The sequence below is a fragment of the Peromyscus californicus genome, unplaced genomic scaffold (genome assembly GCF_007827085.1).
Source record: "Peromyscus californicus insignis strain IS unplaced genomic scaffold, ASM782708v3 Scaffold_4__1_contigs__length_199733344, whole genome shotgun sequence".
Taxonomy (NCBI): domain Eukaryota; kingdom Metazoa; phylum Chordata; class Mammalia; order Rodentia; family Cricetidae; genus Peromyscus; species Peromyscus californicus.
This window is the reverse complement of record NW_026294562.1, coordinates 168,161,856-168,180,843: the sequence shown is the minus strand read 5'-3', so window position 1 is coordinate 168,180,843 and position 18,988 is coordinate 168,161,856. Positions and strand designations below refer to the sequence as shown.

The following is an 18,988-nucleotide window of genomic DNA, read 5'->3' as shown; positions in this document are numbered from 1 at the left end:
ACCAGTACCACCTGGGTGACTCTTACACATTACCATGTCTGGCTGCCAGCATGAGGTGCAACCTTGGCCACCTCTTGAACAAAACATTTTGTGCTCTCAGGAAACATTTCCCAGAAGATTTCACCAGGGATGCTGGTCTCTTCTTAATCACCACTAATTTCTTAGCTCCAGCTGACCAGCATCAATTGTCCCAGTAATATAAAGTTTTCACTTCAGTGGTTCTGGTATCTTGTTAGTCACAGCTAATTCTTCAGCCCCAGCTAACTAGAACCACAGGATCTTAATTCAAAATAACAAATGGCCTGATAGAGTCTTTAAAATTCCCTCTGAAACTTTGCATGCTGGGCCTCCATCTTCTGCACTTCTCTCATTATTCTTATCTTCCAAGTTCCCACAGAACATCTACTGAGGTCTCTCAACACTCAACGGCTCTTCTAGCTCAAAGTTCCAAAGACCTTCCACAATCCTCCCCCAAACATGGTCAGGTCTGTCACAGCAACACCCCACTACACTGGTATCAATTTGTCTAAGTCAAGGTTTCTATTGCTGTGACAAAACACCATGACCACAGAGCATGTTGGGGAGGAAAGGGTTTATTAGGCTTATACTTCAGCATTGTTGTTGGTCACTGAAGGAAGTCAGGACAAGAACTCCAAAAAGGGCAGGATCCCAGAAGCAGGAGCTGATGCAGAGGCCATGGAGAGGAACTGCTTACTGGCTTGCGTCCTCTGGCCCAATCAGCCACCTTCTTATAGAACCCAGCACCACCTGCCCAGGGATGACACCACCTACCATGGGCTTGACCCTCACTCAGTTATCACTAAATGAGAAAATACTTTATAGCTGGATGTCATTGAGGCATTTCTCATCAACTGAGGCTCCTTCCTCTCTGATGACTCTAGCTTGTGTCAAGTTGACAAACAAAATCAGCCAGTACAAATGGTCAGATGTGCCTGGTGGCTTCAAGTAGATAGCACAGGTTGGGATGTGACAGTGGGGTGCATTTAGGGGAGATTTTCAGGATGCCTAACCTTTCTTCAGGGTCCCTCCCACACTCCTTTTCACAAGGACAGTTCTGAGATGTGATTTGAAGCCAGGTGGTCCTTGAAGGTGGTCCTGGGTTTGATAATTTCCCCAGATGATGTTTCCAAACATCAGAGTGACCTGTCATAGCTGATGGAGTGTCATTGGCTCAGACCCACAACCTTAGAAGTTTCCTCAAATGAGGCCATGATCTCCATTCAAGAGAGAGTCCAACAGGTGAGACACAGGCCATCCTGCTTGATAGTTTCCTGTTTCTATCTAATTGTTCTCTAATACATAATTCATAACTTACATTTTTATGTGTGTGTGTGGTTTTTCAAGGCAGCATTTATCTATGTAGCCCTGGCTGTCCTGGAACTCATGCTGTAGACCAGATTGGCCTTGAACTCAGAGATTCACCTGTCTCTGCCTCCCAAATGCCAGGATTAAAGGTGTGCACCACCACCACCTGGCTTTCAGCACATAACTTAAATCCTTAAACAGGAGCAAAATATCATTCCAATTTATTATAAAGTGACAATTCAAACAAATCATTGCTTTATAGTACTGTGTTGTCTCTTCATTTTTTATACATGGGAACCTCAGGATATGGAGAAGACCCCATGGTTGCAGGTCTCCAGGTGAATAGACCAGAGCTCCCACTTTGTGTTTTTTCACAAGTCGAACAAACTACATTGTGCCTTTGTACCTGGGTACCTTTTGTACAGGACACACGGTGACTCTTTTCTTCACACAGCTGACTTATTTTCTTTAATACATCATTTTTGCTGTGACTAATCAGTCTCAGCTTTGGTGTGAAGATCAATGCAGAGCCTTGCAAATTGGATTGAGCCTTGGACAAAGTGAGTCAAACACAGTCAAAGGTTTGTGTTGGTGATAGAATGTCAGTAGTTCTGGCAATATAGGTCACAGTGATACATGTAAGGTGTCCACTGTAATAAGTACACAGACGAAGGTCCTTCTTTCTCACATAGGCTCTGAGGGTGTGGCATTCTCAGAGGATGATAAAAAAAGGTTTGTTTCTCCTCTTGTTATGGAAATGATAGATGTAGCCTCAGAGTCAGTGAGAAGCGATTTCCCACAGCTGTGAACAGAACCTTGCGTGGGAAGCACAATCTGATGGAAATGTGTGTTAAAGATTCAGAGCCATCATGAGCAAGCCCATGGCTTATAAGCCCAGGAAAGCGGATCCCTGACATCTCAGTGTGCCCACTATAGCTTACAAAGATTACAATAATGTTAAGATCTCCCATTTCCTCTAGACTGTGATCTTGCCACTCCTGTCTTTGTGTCTTTGACTGTGTCCCCTGGATGGCCCCTTCTAAAATTCCCCCACTCAGACCCTATTTAGTCATTTGCAGTAGTTACAGGGAGGGACCAAGAGTATCTGTCCTTTTTTGTTTTGTTTTGTTTGTTTGAGACAGGGTTTCTCTGTGGAGCTTTGCGCCTTTCCTAGAACTCGCTTTGTAGACCAGGCTGGCCTCGAACTCACAGAGATCCGCCTGCCTCTGCCTCCCGAGTGCTGGGATTAAAGGCGTGAGCCACCACCGCCCGGCAAATATCTGTTCTTATCTATCTGCAGCTGCACTGAGCATTGCTTCACTCTGCCCTGGGGGGCCATATTTTTGTGCCATGGAAGTTTCAGGTGGTTTTGGCTCTTTGCCATTGAGTCATTCCAGCCTTTAGGCATTCTTTTCTCGCTGCCCCCACCTTTTTTACATGTAAGTGATGCAGATGTCTGCTGTCTGCGTATGCATGTCTGCTTGTTTGTGCGAGCACCTGGATGCAGGTGGGTGTGCATGTGCATATGAGGAGGCTGAGTTTGATGTTAGGAATTACCTTCCTTTGCTTTCTACCTCATTCACTGAGGCAGGTCTTGTTAGCCAGCTTGATTATGGGGTCCCCATCTCTGATTTTCAAGACTGGAATTACAGGTGGGGTACCATGCCTACCTGGCATTTACTTGGGGTCTGGGGATCTGACTCTGGTACTATTGCTTATACAGCAAGTGCTTTAGCTGTAGAGCCATCTCTAGACCTCAAGTATCTCCCAGGGAGCTGCCAGTAATAATGTGGCAGAGATGCAACATGGGTGTCAAGCCTTGTTTAATTTGGTAGTTGTATGTTTGTTTGAGACAGGTCTTATTATGTCCTCTAGTACAAAGAGCCTATAAAAATGATAACATGGCCATTTTATGACACTATGTCTGTGGTTGTTACTAAGGAAACAACATTCTCGCCATGAACATTTTCTCGCCAGAACAGACATTGTTCTGTGGTGGAGACAAACTGCCCCTGACAAAGATATCTGCCTTGTCCTGGGTCTGGGTTGTGAGATGAACCCTTTTGAGGTCTTAGTCTGTTTTCCTGCGGCACACAAATCACCAGAGGCTGGACACTTTAGAAAAAACAGGAGTTTGTTGAGATCCACTCTGACGGCTGAACCTGCAAGATGAGTGTCACCATTTTTTTTTTTTTTTTTGGCTCTGCTGGGATTCTCTGGTCACATCACAATATGGGAGACATGTGAGAGGGACAGATGGCAAGGTGGAACAGCCTTACTTAAAAAAAAAATCTGACTTATTTTAGATTCCTGAAAGTGTACATGCCTGATTCTTCTTCCCACTCAAACTTCATGCCTATGGAAATGTCTTCTTACTGGGGACTAAACCCTTTCCCTTGGGAAATGCCTGCAGCAGCCAACAGTGAGGCTTTGACAACAGTTATGGTCAGAAGAAGCAGAAATAAACAAAACATGGTGACAGGACAGCATGGAACAATGTGAACTAGGAGTGCCGAGGGGGAGAGAACAGGCCCTAGACTGACCCGCATCTCTGGTTTCTCAGTGATGGATGTGGACACTTAGTTCCCAGACAGCATTTGTTTAGTTTTCTGTCTCAGAAGTCTGTGCAAATTTTTTTGTGTGTGTGTGTGCGTTTTACTCAAGTTGACTCAGACAGGTTCCCAGATGTTAAATCCCTGTCCAACCAACAGTCGTTACTATAGGATGGATGGGATCCATTCGTTACTGGTAAAAGTAGAGGGCATGGGAACCCCCGTGTGTGTGTGTGTGTGTGTGTGTGTGTGTGTGTGTGTGTGTGTGTGTGTGTGATAAAATCAATTTTTGCATTGATTGAATCGGCTCTGACCTCCTACCAGGAGAGAGGGGGGTCTCTGGGGAAAGCACCATGGGTATGAAGAGAACAGGTAGAAGAGATTTTTCTGCTTGCATCAGATCTGAGTCTGTCACACTCACCATCCTGATATGCTTCTGGGAAGCTGAAAAGAAGAAAAGAAGAAATAAGAGGAAGGAAGACAGTGGAGACTGTTGTGTGACATTATTCCTGGGAGGCATGAACCCATTACTCACTTAATACAGGGTAACAATGGCAGGCCAAAGCAATGGTACCACTGAATCTAACTTTACAAACCAATGAATTTATTGGATTCACTGACAGGAGTATGAATAAAGGGATCACTTACAGGAGCACGGATGACTCAAAGACAACTCCATACCCAAAACCCACCCTACCATGGGTGATGACTCAAAATCTAGAACCCTGGAGCTCACTTCAGGACTTCGAGGAAGTTCAGCAGTTGGAATTCTCCTCCTTAGTAATCCTTGCTGCTTATACAGCCTTGTGGGGTAAGGGACCTTGTTAATCCAGTAAGTTACAGGGAGTTCCTGAGACTTGTGAATTACTTTCTTTCTGAGTCTTGCAGAGCTCCTCTTTAGAACTGAGTCTTATCAAGCTCTCTTCCAGGATGGCGTGTTTTGATTCAGAGGACATTGCTACACAAATGGGATGGCCAGGGGATGTTGTCTGCATGATGTCTTAGTGTATGGTGGTGCTTAGGGGACTCAGTGCTATGGAGCCTGAGCAGCCATGTAGGCATCATTAGCCAGAGTAGCACCACCCTGGGCTCCCTGATATGGGAAATGCCACCTTGATATCCTACGTGATCACTATCTTGGTTGCCTATGTGACTGTCCATCACCATGTTTGGTTGGCATCTTTGCTTCCCCAAAAAATTTACCTAATTTTTTATTTATATGTACATACTTGCATCTCTATTTGTGAGTCTGTATATGTGAGTGCAGGTGCTCATGGAGGCAGAGGGGTCAGATCCTCTGGAGCATGATTTATAGATCAGTGTGATGTGCCTACAATAGGTGCTGGGAACCAAACTCAGGCTCTCAGTCACTTGCTCTGCATCCTTCATGCTCCATGTGGCTAGCTGGCTGGTCAGCCAGCCCCAGCAACTCTCTAATCTCTCCCTTCAGCACTAGGATTACAGCCACAAACATGCATTGGAGGAAAAAGCAGCCTCTTTATCAACTGGTCTTGGGAAAGCCAGATTTCCACATGTAAAAGAATGAAACTAGATTTCATCTGTATCAAATTATAAAAAAAACCTCAATTCAAAATGTATCCAAAGCCTACACATAAGTCTTGACAGGTTAAAAGTACCAGAGAAAAATGTGGGGAAAACACTTGAAGATAAGTAGATAGGCAAAGCTGTTCAGAACGGGAATCCAAAGAACAGATATAATCCCAATTATTGACAAAGGGATTGCATAAAATCAATGATCTTGAGATTGGAGAGATGTCTCAGAGGATAACGACCTAAAACAAGGAAACTCAGATGAGTTGGAAACTCCCAATTCCACCTAGTGATAAGAACACTTCCTTGACAAGAAAGTCAACGTCATACGAGAACATACACCAACTCATTTGGCTTTGTAACTGTATGACACACATCTATTGATAAAACTTCCCTCCCCAAAATTCCCCTTTATCCTATAAAGCCCAACCCCACCGCACCGGGACACAGTCTCCACTACCTCAGAGAGACTGCTGACCTTCACTGTTCTGATTACAGCACAGTTCACTTCTGCAGAGGTTGGTCTCCTCTGCCTTTAATTTCACTCTTTTCCACCAATCCCAACCTAACAGTTAAGCACAAAGACTACTTCTTCAGAGTTCCAATGTTTGATTCCCAACCCAGACATGGTGGCTCCTCTGGTACCAGGAAATCTAATGTTTTCTCTGACTTCTGTAGGAACTGCATGCACCTGGTACACGGACACATACACAGACAAAACACCCATATACATAAAACTAAGACTAAATATACCTCATTTTTTTTTTAAATAAAAGAATTCTGCAAAGCAAAGAGTACAATCAGGAGTGTGAAGGGAGACCACAGAGTGAGAAAAAGTCTTTGCCAACTACACACCAGACAAGAGATTTTACACATAGGATATATAAAGAACTGTAGAAATTAAACACCCCAGTATATCATCGACTCAGTAAGTGGACTGCTGAGCTGGATAGAGAGTTCTTGAAAAAGTGTTTAACATCCTTAGCCACCAGGGAGATGCAAATTAGAACTACTTTGGACTCCATTTCACCTTACTCAGAACAGCTTGTCAGTAAGGGGACATTGACAACACGCTAGCAAGGATGTGGGGGAAGGGGAACCCTGTTCATTCCTGTGGGATTGTAAATTTGTCCAAGTGCTGAGGAAATCAGTATGGAAGTTCCTACAAACACTGAAATTAGAATTAGCATGTGACCCATCTCTAAAACTCTTAAGTATAAACCCAAAAATTCTAAGTAAACTTGCTATAAAGATGCTTATTATGCCAGTTTAAATGAGAAATGTACCCAGAGGCTCATGTATTTGGACACTTGATCCTCTATTGGAGGAGCTGTTTTTAGGGACTATCATGGAACCTTTAGAAAGTGGAGCCTTGCTGAAGGAAGTAGGTCACTGGGGATGGGCTTTGAGACTTTCTAGCCTTGCCCCACTTACCTTTATCCTCTATTTTCTGTGTGCAGATGAAATATGATCTCTGTTTTCAGTTCCTGCTGCCATTTCATGCCTTCCTCACTATGATGGACTTTATCCCTCTGCAACTATAAGCTGAAAGAAACTTTCTTAAGTTGCTTTTGGTCATGGTATTTTGTCTCTGCAACAGAAAAGTAGCCAATATGATTATATATTCAGGTGTATTGTTGCACTATTCACAACAACCACGAAAAGGAAGTAGCCTTGATGTTAATGAACAGGCTCATGGGCAAGACGAATATGGTGCCTAGACACAATAAAACTATGCAGCCATGAAGAAAAATGAAATCATGACATTTTCAGGAAAATGAATAAAAACTATTTTAAGTGAAATAAGCCAGACTCAGAAAGACAAATCTTATATGCTTTCTATTATGTGTGGGGTTTAAATTTAAAAGTGTGTGTGTGTGTGTGTGTTTAAATTTATAGACATGTATAGGCCATGAGACTGGAAAGGGGATTATAAGAACAGAGTAGAACATTTTTAAGGCAGTGAGGAACACACAGGACAATGTAACCCACATGAAATGTCAGCAGATTGAAGGGCTAACTTGGGACTCACTTGAGGATAAATAGGAACCAGTTGGAAGTGGTGAATGTGATCATGGGAGAAGCAATCAGGGAGAGGAACAAAAGAAAACAAAATGACACACATAGGTATAGAGATGCCATGATGGATAACTCAGTTCTGGCCCATGTGAGTAAAAAAAAAAAAAAAAAAAAAAAAAAGACATAGAGATATTTAAAAAGGGATACCAACAGCATAATGAATATTTTTCCAGTTGTTTTCAATATGCTAGAGCTGTCTGAGAGGCAACAAATTAGATAAAATAGCTTGAGGCATTTCAAAGTACTCGATTTTGTTGTCCTAGTAACAATGGCATAAACTGTCACTTAGCCCAGCATACTTGACATTTCTTGAGGCAGCCTGCAGGGTCTGCAGAGCAATGGGGGATGTTAAATAATCTGGGGTTGAGCTGTATATTATCGCTGAAAGTCATAGACCTCAGAGGAGGACTCACTGCTGCCATTCTCCTAAATCAATGAAATTCCTCACTAAAGTCTGAATTCTTATCCATATACCCACAGATACTGCTCTCATGCCTCACCAAAGCAGCTTCTTTTTTTAAACAGATGGGGAATACACAGAGATTCACAGCTGGTCAGAGTGCAGAATAAGTGACTATGGACCACCCAGCCCTAATTGATACAACCACAGTGCAACCCTGTGGTGGTATTGTGTTCCCCAAAATATTGTGCACCCTAATAAACTTATCTGGGGTCAGAGAACGGAACAGCCACTAGATATAGAGGCCAGAAAATAGTGGCACACAGGCCTTTAATCTTGGCATTCCAGAGGTAGAGATCCGCCTGGATCTCTGTGAGTTCAAGGCCACACTGGAAGCAGATATGTAGATAGGAGATGGGGTGTTTGGTTTGAGTGGTAGTGGGAGCATAGGAGGAGCTGGGAGAGGAAAGGGTACCAATTACAAAAATATTCATGTATGAAATTCTAAAGCAATGACAAACAGTTAAATGAAAACAGTCTACCTCTCAGCTGTGTCTTTCCATTTCTTGGGCTCACTCACCACCTGTCACCACACTGAATGTCTGAAACAGCGAAGACTTTGTTCATGGTGACTGTTTGTCAGTCAGCACTTACTTGGGCTTGCTCTTGAGAAGGTCACCACTCAAGGCTCATGTTGGAACTGAAAGTCATTCAGTATCTCTAGTCTCTTTTGTAGTATATGGATGTGGCCGAGTCAGTTGTCCCTGTCACTCACTGTGGATGCTTACATGTTATGCACCACTGCTGGTATCTTTTAATTAATTTTTAAGATAAATCAAAATGGAACCAAAATATGTTTTCCTGGATGTGGTCCTAGACAAGTAACTGATACCACATCACTGTGCAATGATACCTGGCAGTAGAATGCTTCCACTGAAGATTTAAAGCCTGTCCAAACATGACTTCTTTTTGAGGCTATGATTGTCTTACAATAAATATAGGAACTCTATATCAAAGCCCATTCTTCCAAACCCCAACTAATCTTTCTTTAGCAATACATATTGTGTGTGTGTGTGTGTGTGTGTGTGTGTATGTGTGAATATGTGACAATAATTAAAGAAAAAGAGGCAATGAAGTTGAAGTAGACAAATGGAGGGCATATGGGAGTGTATGGAGGGTGGAAAAATGAGGAGGAAATGACACAGTTGTGTTATAATTTCAAAAGATACTTAAAAATCATTCAACTCATTTCCCCATCTTTCTCTTGGCACTAGACTCCCAGTTATACCACAAAGGCCCTGTTTCTGAATCTTTACCCTTCACCCTCTTCTCTCTCCATTGCTGCCAATCATCCACATTCACCCACATTCTTGTTCTTTCTTTTAGGTTCAGAGTTCCAAAAGCTGATTACTATTTTTCTTTCTGGACAGTTAAGTGTATTTAAATGAAAATCTTAAAATGATTTGACCCCAATGACCAAAATTATATAGGGTAGTGAGAACCTTCAGCTTCTGTTTCAATTTGTGCAGTAAGAAATATTCATTGGAGGTGTTGGAGATTCAGGACTGGAGAGATGGCTAGGTTGTTATGAGCACTTGTTGTTCATGTAGAAGGACCTGGGTTCAATTCCCACCACTTACATGGTAACTCATAGGCATTAGTAACTCCAGTTTCAGGATGCATGTGATTGCAGACATATGTATGCTTAAGACGTACATATAAAATACATAAATCTAAAAAACTTTAAGGAAAACAATGATGTTGAAGATTCAAAATACTAAATAGAAGCTTGCCTATGTGCTGCAGGAAGGGGGTAATTTTCTTGAAAAATAATGAAGGCTCTGGTTCTTGTCTGTCTTGAGCATCCTTCTCTTTATTTTTCTGTACCCTGAAACACACTGATGTAAACACCCCTTGCTGTTGTGGAAAAATATTTTTGTACACTGTGAAGATGTGTTGCTCTCATTGGTTTAATAAAAAGCTAAATGTCCAATGGCTAGGCAAGTAGAGGTTAGGCAGGACTTGTGGACAAGAAGAGAGCTCTGGGATGAAGAAGGGCAGAGTCACCAGGAGACAGGAGACATGGCAAGAAGCAAGATGGTCACGCTGTGATGAGGAAAGATACTGAACCACATGGTATATAAGAAATACTGGCAAATTTAAGTTGTAAGAGCTTGCTAGTAACAAGCCTTAACTATCAGTTGAGCATTTATAATTAATAATAAATCTCTCTGTGGTTATTTGGGAACTGGCTGGTGAGACAGAAAATACTGCCTACACTCTTTGTCTGGGAGAATCTGACATCAGGAATCTCAGTGGAGTTGAAACATGTCACTCAGTATTGAACTGGAGTGGCTGAATCCTGTCCCTCAGACTTCCTCATAGATAGACTGCCTCAATTGTTTCATTATGGTCACAAAAGCTGACTAATAAAATTGACTTTGCGACTTTTATATTTTCCTTTATGTCCTAAATCTGGCAACTTTGGACAGTAGCACCAACTTGTGCATCTATGAACTGTCCCTCTAGATTTAAGGCAAAGGAGGCCCTAATACTTCCTGAGCACCCAGTTGGAACATGTTAGTGAGGAACATCTAAGCCATTTGAATATTTTCATTGAATCTCACTTAAATAAACCCTACTAAATTCCAGATCAGGTTAACACGATTCCTCCAAGTGAGTAATGTCATCATCAGAACGACACAGATTGTCACATCTTCTTATGGTCTATGTTTAGTCAAAGACCCTGCCAGAAGCACACATGAGCTTCAGGCTGCTTTAACAATTCCTGCTTTCCACATCCTCTTATGGCTTTAGAACTAAGGCCAACAGGAGGAAGTTGGGGTTCAAGTCAGGAGAACAGAACCCAAACTCCATCCTGACATGTCTCCACTCAACCCACATCACTCTCTGTCCTACTTTTCAGTTTCAGTCCTGGCCCCTCCTGTCTTCATTATTAGTGATGCTTCTACCTGAGGACCGCCCTCTACCCACCTATGAAACACACCCTTCCCTGAATCCTCATCTCATCTTTAATGAACTCTGTTCATACTTCTCCTTTCCGCATTGATGATAGCCACAGACAAGCTGCCAGGGATTCTGTTCCCTCCTACTGAGCTAGACTTCAAAAGAATTTACCTCATGGAAAAACAACATGCTGTAGGTGGCACATTGAAAAGAAGTCTAAGGCATCTCCCTGGTAATAAATTGGTCTCTGTGAACGAGATTAATTGTCAAACACTTTCATTTCCCACATGTTGGTTTCCATCCTCACCCATCTGCAAGCTGACACAGAGGGAGTTTCATTTGATGGTGGGAATACGAATCGGAGGAAGCAGGCAGACATTCATGGGATTGTGTGCATTGGTTACTTGTCCTGGTCACCTTGTTGACTGGCCCCAGACAAGGGAGGTCATGAAGAATTGTTCTAGTATCTACCCAGAGATCGTGACCTGCCAGTTTCAGGAATGGAATCTTTTGTCCGTCCTCCACTGTGTTCCATCTGTCTGTCTGCTGCCCAGGTCATTTCCTCTGTCTCTTTCCATCCTTTGTGAATGGATCTCCACTTTCATCACTTTGTTTTTCAATTTTTCTCAGCCTTCAAAAGGGAAGTGAATAGTTGATCTTTGCTGCCTGTTCTAAGAGGAACTTGAGGAAGGGAAAGTGCATACTTCCGCCACCTTGAAGATATCTACCACCATGCCCTACCCTCCATGATGGACTATAGTATATCAAACTGGTTCCCACAATTATGTAGGAGGGTCACAACCAAAGAGAGATATTGGAACATTGGGTAAAAATTCTTTCATGGTGTATAAAGGACATCCCTTGAGACCTTGATGATACAATCGAGTGTCTTGAATCACTAATTTTCACTCCTTGTAAGGTCTGAAGCTACGAACAGGCAGTATCTCAGATGTGGCCCTGCACAGGGATCAAACATCTTCCTAAAGGAAATCCACAGGATGCAGATTTTGGAGAAATGAATGATATTTCAGAAATCATTTGGCTTCAGGTTCAGGCCTCTTTTTTATTTTTATTTAAAAGGTTTTTTTTCATTTTACTTACCAACCACAGTTGCCCCTCCCTCCCCTCCTTCTGTTACCCCATCTCCCCTGGCCCCGCCCCCACCCACTACTCAGTGATGGTAAGGCATCCTATGGGGAGTCAACAAAGTCTGGCATATCAAGTTGATGTAGGAACAACGCCCCTCCCCCCCAGCAAGGTTAAGCAAGGTATTCCTCCATAGGGAATGGGCTCCAAAAAGCCAGTTCATGCTCTAGGGATAAATCCTGGTCCCACTACCAGGGGCCCTACAAACTTCCCAGGCCACATGGTTGACATCCACGTTCAGAGGGCTTAGTTTGGTCCCATGCTGTCAGTCCAGAGTCTGTAATCTCCCACTAGCTCGGGTCAGCTGTCTCTGTGGGTTTCCCCATCATGATCTTGACACCCCCCCCCCCCCTTGCTCATATGATCCCTCCTCTCTCTCTTCAATTGAACTCCAGGAGCTTGGCCTAGTGCTTAGCTATGAATCTCTGCATCTGCTTCCATCAGTTACTGGATGAAGGTTCTATGATGACGATAAGGATAGTCACCAATCACTCAGGCCTCTTTCAATGGGACATCCTTCTACCAAACTCCAGAAATGACCAGAGAGACTCAAGTATCCAGTGGCTGTCCCTCATTCTTTACATTCTGGCTGACACTTTCAGGTTGATTGTTAAAACAGTCACTCTGTTTGCCTTTGAAATATTCTGCCTCTAGTCTCGTGTGTACTTCAACATGTACAAGAGGGAGAATTTGCATATCATATTTAAGCATTTAAGCAATTTTCTGGGTTATGGCCCGAGACTGGTGATCAACACATGGGGCAGAAACTTTCATCTGACCACAGTTTTAACAATAAGGCCATCACTGAGTCTGAGATGATGCCTACTCTGGGATTTTTGCCATGAGCACTTGAGGACCAACCAGAATGATCATGTGACCATCTGGTAGAATGAAAATTTTCCAGGTTACCAAGACAGCTTTGAGACTAGGATGGTAATTTAATCAGATTCAGTATGTGGGTTTTTTACCAGACGAGACTTTCTTTTCAGATATGAGTTGAAGCCTTTATTAGTCTTTATTAGCAACCTGGCAACTATACTGGATGTCCAGGATCCCAGTGTAACCCAAGCCTTTCTCAGGTTGACTCACCTCTGCCAATGGGAGACTGAAAAATGCATTCTTCAGGTCCAAGATAGTGTATACTTGATTCTTTGGAGGAATCAGACTCATGAGAATCAGATGTCCCAGGTTTCTTTACAAGTAAGAGAGGTGTATTCCAAGTGGCTGGCAGGGCCCGTGGGTACCTGTTTCTCTAAGCCAGGCAATATGGACTGCGATTTCTTCTTTTGTTTCAGGGTCATTGGGTATTGTTTATTCTAGATGGTGTGGGGTTGCTTAGCTGGTTAGTTGAGCAATTATAGGAACTTAGTGTTGGGCCAGTCTTGGTGGTTGGTATCTACTCAAACCCTGGGAATCTTTGTTGTCAGTCTTTGTGTATCTTTTGACTGGGGGCAGGACTTTCAGCTAGGAGGTATTCCATCTCCTAGAAGAGAGCAAGACACAAAAATTTTGCTGTGTGTCTGTAAGTGTCATCATTGAGGAAGGTGATGGTGCCTTTCAGATTATCAAAAGGTCTTGTCTCTCAATTGGTTCTCGGTCGTTAAAAGACCTTTTGAGCTACCCCCAGTAACTGGGACCTACTTATAACTTTATTTTATTCTTTTTTAAAAAACTTATATAACTTTTCCCCTAGAAGAGATTTGGGAACAAAGGATATCTTTTTAGCAGCTGTCTTTAATACTTCTAAAAAAGGATCTAATGAAAAAAATTTTAAAATCTCCTTTGTCAGTATTGGACAGAAGAGAAAATATGTTCTATCTAGGCTGCATTGTCTGGCAGCTATTCCCTTGTCTGGGCCCTAGGTGGTTTTTCTACATTTTTCCCCCCAGAGAATGATGGGTTTTGAGTATTTTAATTATATGGATCATTGGTTGAAAAGATGATATAAATCATGAAAAAGAGCTCCCTCTTTTACCCTTCCCCAGAGCTACTTAGATCTGGCAGGGGAGCTGAGGGAATTTGCACCTTGGGGAAATATTTCCCCCTCCCTGTGGGATTTCCACTTAGATGGCAGGGGGCCCTGCATTGGAGGCCTGGCTCTTCCCTGCCTTCACTCAGGTACTGGACTGACCCAGAGTGTGAGTGTGAGTCAAGGGATGAAACAAGCAAATGCTCTGTTGTAGGGCAGAAGGAGGTTTTTTGGATTCTTTTGGTGACCTGGTAGAGCTAAAAGGATCCAGATCCCCAACAAGAGGCACAGGAGATGGGTGTCTCATACCAGAGAAAGCCACCGGTCAATATAGGGAAACAGAACTTACAGAAACACACACACACACACACACACACACACACACACACACACACACACACACACAGACACACAGGGTTGGCTACCACACATTCATACACCTGAACAAACAGGGTGACTCAGGTGATATCTTACACAGATCCCAGACACCGGATCAGCAACCACATTCAACCTTTCCTATGTGTCCAAACAGAATGTACCTTAACTAGACTTACCTCTGAAAGTGACAGACTAGGCAAATTTCTAATTTGTTTCACTTTGGGGTGGATTTATCAGACTTCTCTGAAGTGTTAGGCATTGATTGATCAAAGGGAGTCCTGGTGTCGTGTCCGCCTCGACCAGCAAGGAAGACACAACACCGAGCTCTTCTTCTAAACTGTTTTATTTCAGGTCCTTTTAAAATCTGTCTCCTTTGTTCTTCTCCCTAGGGAGAGCCCGCCCCAGCCTTATATAGGTCTCAGACCACCAGCCATCATGCGCCACATGGGATTCCTGGATAGGTGCACAGTATGCCTTAGCAAGCCGAAATCTAAAGCCAAGCCAAATAAGGAGTTGTTTAACATAGAGAGCACTCGCCATCGGGAGGGTGGGGGGCGGAAGCCAGAGCCATCTCAAGAATGCAGTTTCATACAGCTCTCTACATCCTGGGACCTAGAACATCTCAGGTTGTTCACTACCTAGGAGCAGCTTGACATTGGCACTCTTCCACATTCTGAGAATCTCTGAGACTTTTGGTGTCTCGAGATCTGGTTCCTGGTGATCTCATTGGGACCCTGAAATGTTGTGGAGTATCCATCAGAGAAGACTGCTCAGACACGTGTTTAAGCTAGTACAATGTTTTTATTAGCTGGCCAGAGATTACACTGGGTGTTTGAGTTCCCAGTGAAGACTGTCATGGGCCTTTGAAACCTCAAATCCCACCCCAGTCGCACACTTCCTCCACCAAGGCCACACCTCCTAACCATTCTAATCCTTCTCAAATAGTGTCTGTGGTGGTTTGGAAGAAAATGGCCCCCAAAAGGAGCGGCACTATTAGGAGGTGTGGTCATGTTGGAGTAGCTATGGCCTTGTTGGAAGAAGGTTGTCACTGTGGGGGTGGGCTTTGAAGTCTCCTTTGCTCAAGCTATGCTCAGTGTGGTACAAGTTGTTTCTGCTGCCTGCAGATCAAGATGTAGCACTCTCAGCTCCTTCTCCAGCACCATGTCTGCTTGCATGCTGCCATGCCACCCACCATGACAATAATGAACTAAACCTCTAAACTGTAAGCCTTCCCAATTAGATGTCTTTTTTTTTTTATAAGAGTTTCCATGGTAATGGTGTCTCTTCAGGGCAATAGAGACCCTAATTAGGACAGAGCCACTCCCTGATGTCTAAGCATTCAAATATATGAGCCTATGAGAGACATTCTTATTCAAACCACCATGTTAGTATCACTTGGCTTAGTTCTCTCAGATACTACTCTATGGGCATATCCTTTCCAAGAAAGAACCTGTCAATGTTCACACAAAATAAATAAGTACATGAATAAATAAAATTTCAAAGTTCATTGAACTAATATGGAGAAATAGAAGATAAAGAATGATTGTGGAAGCATGTGTGAGAATGCCGTAAACTTACTGTGACATACCGATGGGGCAGAATACAGAATGTTCTTCCCACGAGGTATTCTTGTGGAAAGAATTGCACAAACTATGAGAGGTGGATGCACTTGAAGCATAGACATGAAGGGAATGCCCTGATATGTCCCCATTGTCTGCATGGAAAAGTTGAAGGCCACCCCCATCAGCTCCTCTGTTTCTCTTAAAAAAAAAAAAAAAAAAAAGAAAAGAAAAAAAAAAAAAAAGAGGAGCTGACCTCCCAGGGATATCTACAGAATGAGGCCTAACAAGATACCATAAAACTGGGCACAAACCCTCATATCACGGTTGGGTGTGGCAACACAGTAAGAGGAAAAGGGTCCCAAGCACAGGCAAAAGAGTCAGAGACACCCCCCATTCCCATTGTTGGGAGTCCCACAAGAACACCAAGCTACACAACCATACATATATGCAGAGGAGCTAGCTCAGACCCACACAGGATCTGTGTTTGTCGATTCAGTCTCTGTGAGCCCCTACAAGCCCCGCTTAGTTGATTCTGTGGGCTGTGTTCTCCTGATATCCTCGACCTGTCTGGCTCATACAATCCTCCCTTCCCCTCTTCTGTAGGGTTGCTCTGGCTCTGCCTAGTGTTTGGCTGTGGGTCTCTGCATCTGCTCCCATCGGTTGCTGGATGACACCCCTCTGATGACAATTGGGCTAGGCACCAATCTGTGGGTATGGCAGAATATCATTAGGAATCATTGCATTGACTTCTTTTTTTTTTTTTTTTTTGCCAGTGGTGCTTTGGTCTATCTTGAGTCTCTGAGCTGTCCTCCCTCTGATTCCTGGCCATCCAGGCAATGCCAGGCATGGGCTCCCTCTCGTGATGTGGGCCTTAAGTTGGACTAGTCTCTCTCACAAATTCTGTGCCACCATTGCCCCAGCAAGTCTTGCAGGCAGACAGATTGTAGGTGGAAGGTTTTGTGGCTGGATTGATGTCCCAGTCCCACAGCTAGGAGCCTTGCCTGGTTATAGAGGATGGCCAGTTTGGGTTCCATATTCCCCATAACTAGGAGACTTTACAAGAGTCACTCTCATAGCTTCCAGGGAGTTTTAACTGCGTTAGGTTTCCATATCACTCTCCAAATGCCTCCCCAGCTCCAGTCCTCTCTCCCAGTATTCTCTTCCTCTGTTTCCTCCCCTCCCCCACCACCTCATCCCTCCTCTTGCCATCCCCACTTACCCCCAGTTCACCCCCAAAACTATTCTATTTCCCCTTCCCAGAGGGATCCATGCGCTCTGAGAAACACTTAAATGTTCAGCACCCTTAGCCATTAGGGAAATGAAAATCAAAACTACTATGAGATTCCATTTGACACCTATCAGAGTTGCTGAGATCAAATAAAGAAGTGACAGCAGAGGATGTGGAGCAAGGCGAACACTCCTCCATTGCTGGTGGGAGGGCAGACTTGTACAGCCACTGTGAAAATCAATATGGAAGTTCCTCAGAAAATTGGAAACTGATCTACCACAAGACCCAGCTATACTGCTCTTGTGCATATAACTAAAGATGCTCTATCCTACCATAAGGACACCTTACTTGCTCAACTGCATTCATAGCAGCTTTATTCGTAAGACAGAATCCGGGAACATTCTAGATGTCCCTCAACCGAGGAATGGATAAAGAAAATGGATAAATACTCCATTTACGCAATGGAGTATTACTCAGTTGTTAACAACAATGACATCACAACAAATGGATGGAACTAGAAAAGATCATCCTGAGTGAGGTAACCCAGACCCAGAAAGACAAACATGATATGTGATAATTCATGAGTGGACATTAGCTGTTAAGTAAAGGAAAATCATGCTACAATCCACAGACCCAGAGAGGGTAAGTAAGAAGGCTCAAGTTTTATACAGACATGGTGATGGGTGGGTTAACCACCCGGAGCATTTGCCCAAAGAATAACTAATTTCCTTTCTGGGAAATGAGTTCTGGGTGTCATGTGTCAGCCCCATCCAAGCCTGCTGGTGTTCTGGCTCCTTCACGGGGCTTTCCCACGGCCTGGCAGCTGAGCGCCGTGAGTAAGTTTTCCTAGGAGCTTCGCCAGTGCCACACAGTTTCTCATCTGTACTTGGACAACACACCTAGACTTCAAAAGAGCAGTTTCCATACCTTTAGCGCTGGGACACAGGAAGCGGCTAGGCTCTTTCCTCATGGCTGGCGTTACAGATCCTGCAGGACACTATGGAACCCTCCTCTGTGACACGAACCACCCAGGCGCCTGTAGCGTCCCAGACATGGAAGCTGAACCTCCCAAGTGGAGTCGTGGCCACAAGGTCCGCGTTCACATTTCAGTCCCGTGTCCACTCGGGAAAGTTCGGTCTACAGCTCTGCACCGGGCTGGTGAGGAGCAGAGGAGGGTTTGGTAGCGAGGGCCAGGCAATAGGGAGCCCGAGATCTCTGCGTGACTGGGTTCCCGGTGGCCCCCGCCTTCTCGTTCCACAAGAAGAGCCTAGCTTAGCCACAGGAATGTGACTCAGCGAGAGCTGGCTGAGGTCTCAGGACTCGGCGGTGGAAGGATACCGGCGGAAGTGAAGCCACAACTCAAACCTTAGAGGCAAGATCCCTACCAGCGGAGGACCCTGCGGGGCCTCCAGTTCAGCTGCCCGGCAGCAACAACTCCTAAATAGTCACCTCAAAACCGAACAGTGAGGGCAATAAAGATCAGAAACTTCTTAGCCAGATCCCTGTTGCGGTAGTACGCTTCTGTAGTTGCCTGCGTGATGTCACTCCATTCGCTGACTGGCGTTCTATTGCCATCTAGTGACAAGTTTCTGGAATGCAGCGCAAAAAACCCTTTGGGCAGAGTGGTTGGTTCTCTTTGGAGTGCAAAGGTGATAATAATATGTTACGTGTATGGGAATGTGCCTTGGACCCCAAGATCAATGATATAAAACATGTGTTTGGAAAGATAATCCACGGAATGGAAAAAGGACACTTACAAATTAAAGTTCATATAAGAGCTGGCGCAGTGGCCACCTTTTAATCTCAGTAGACCAATTTCTTTAAGTTGGA

At 43.9% G+C, this 18,988-nt stretch overlaps 1 long non-coding RNA gene across 1 annotated transcript; it reads right to left on the bottom strand.

Annotated features, from left to right (window-relative positions):
- Nucleotides 1-577: 577 nt before the first annotated feature.
- Nucleotides 578-18,693, bottom strand: LOC128125618 (uncharacterized). Its single transcript, XR_008223204.1, has 3 exons — nt 18,086-18,693; nt 6,864-7,020; nt 578-4,322 (listed from the first exon to the last, which is right to left on the bottom strand). It is a non-coding gene; the product is annotated as an uncharacterized LOC128125618 (long non-coding RNA).
- Nucleotides 18,694-18,988: the final 295 nt, after the last annotated feature.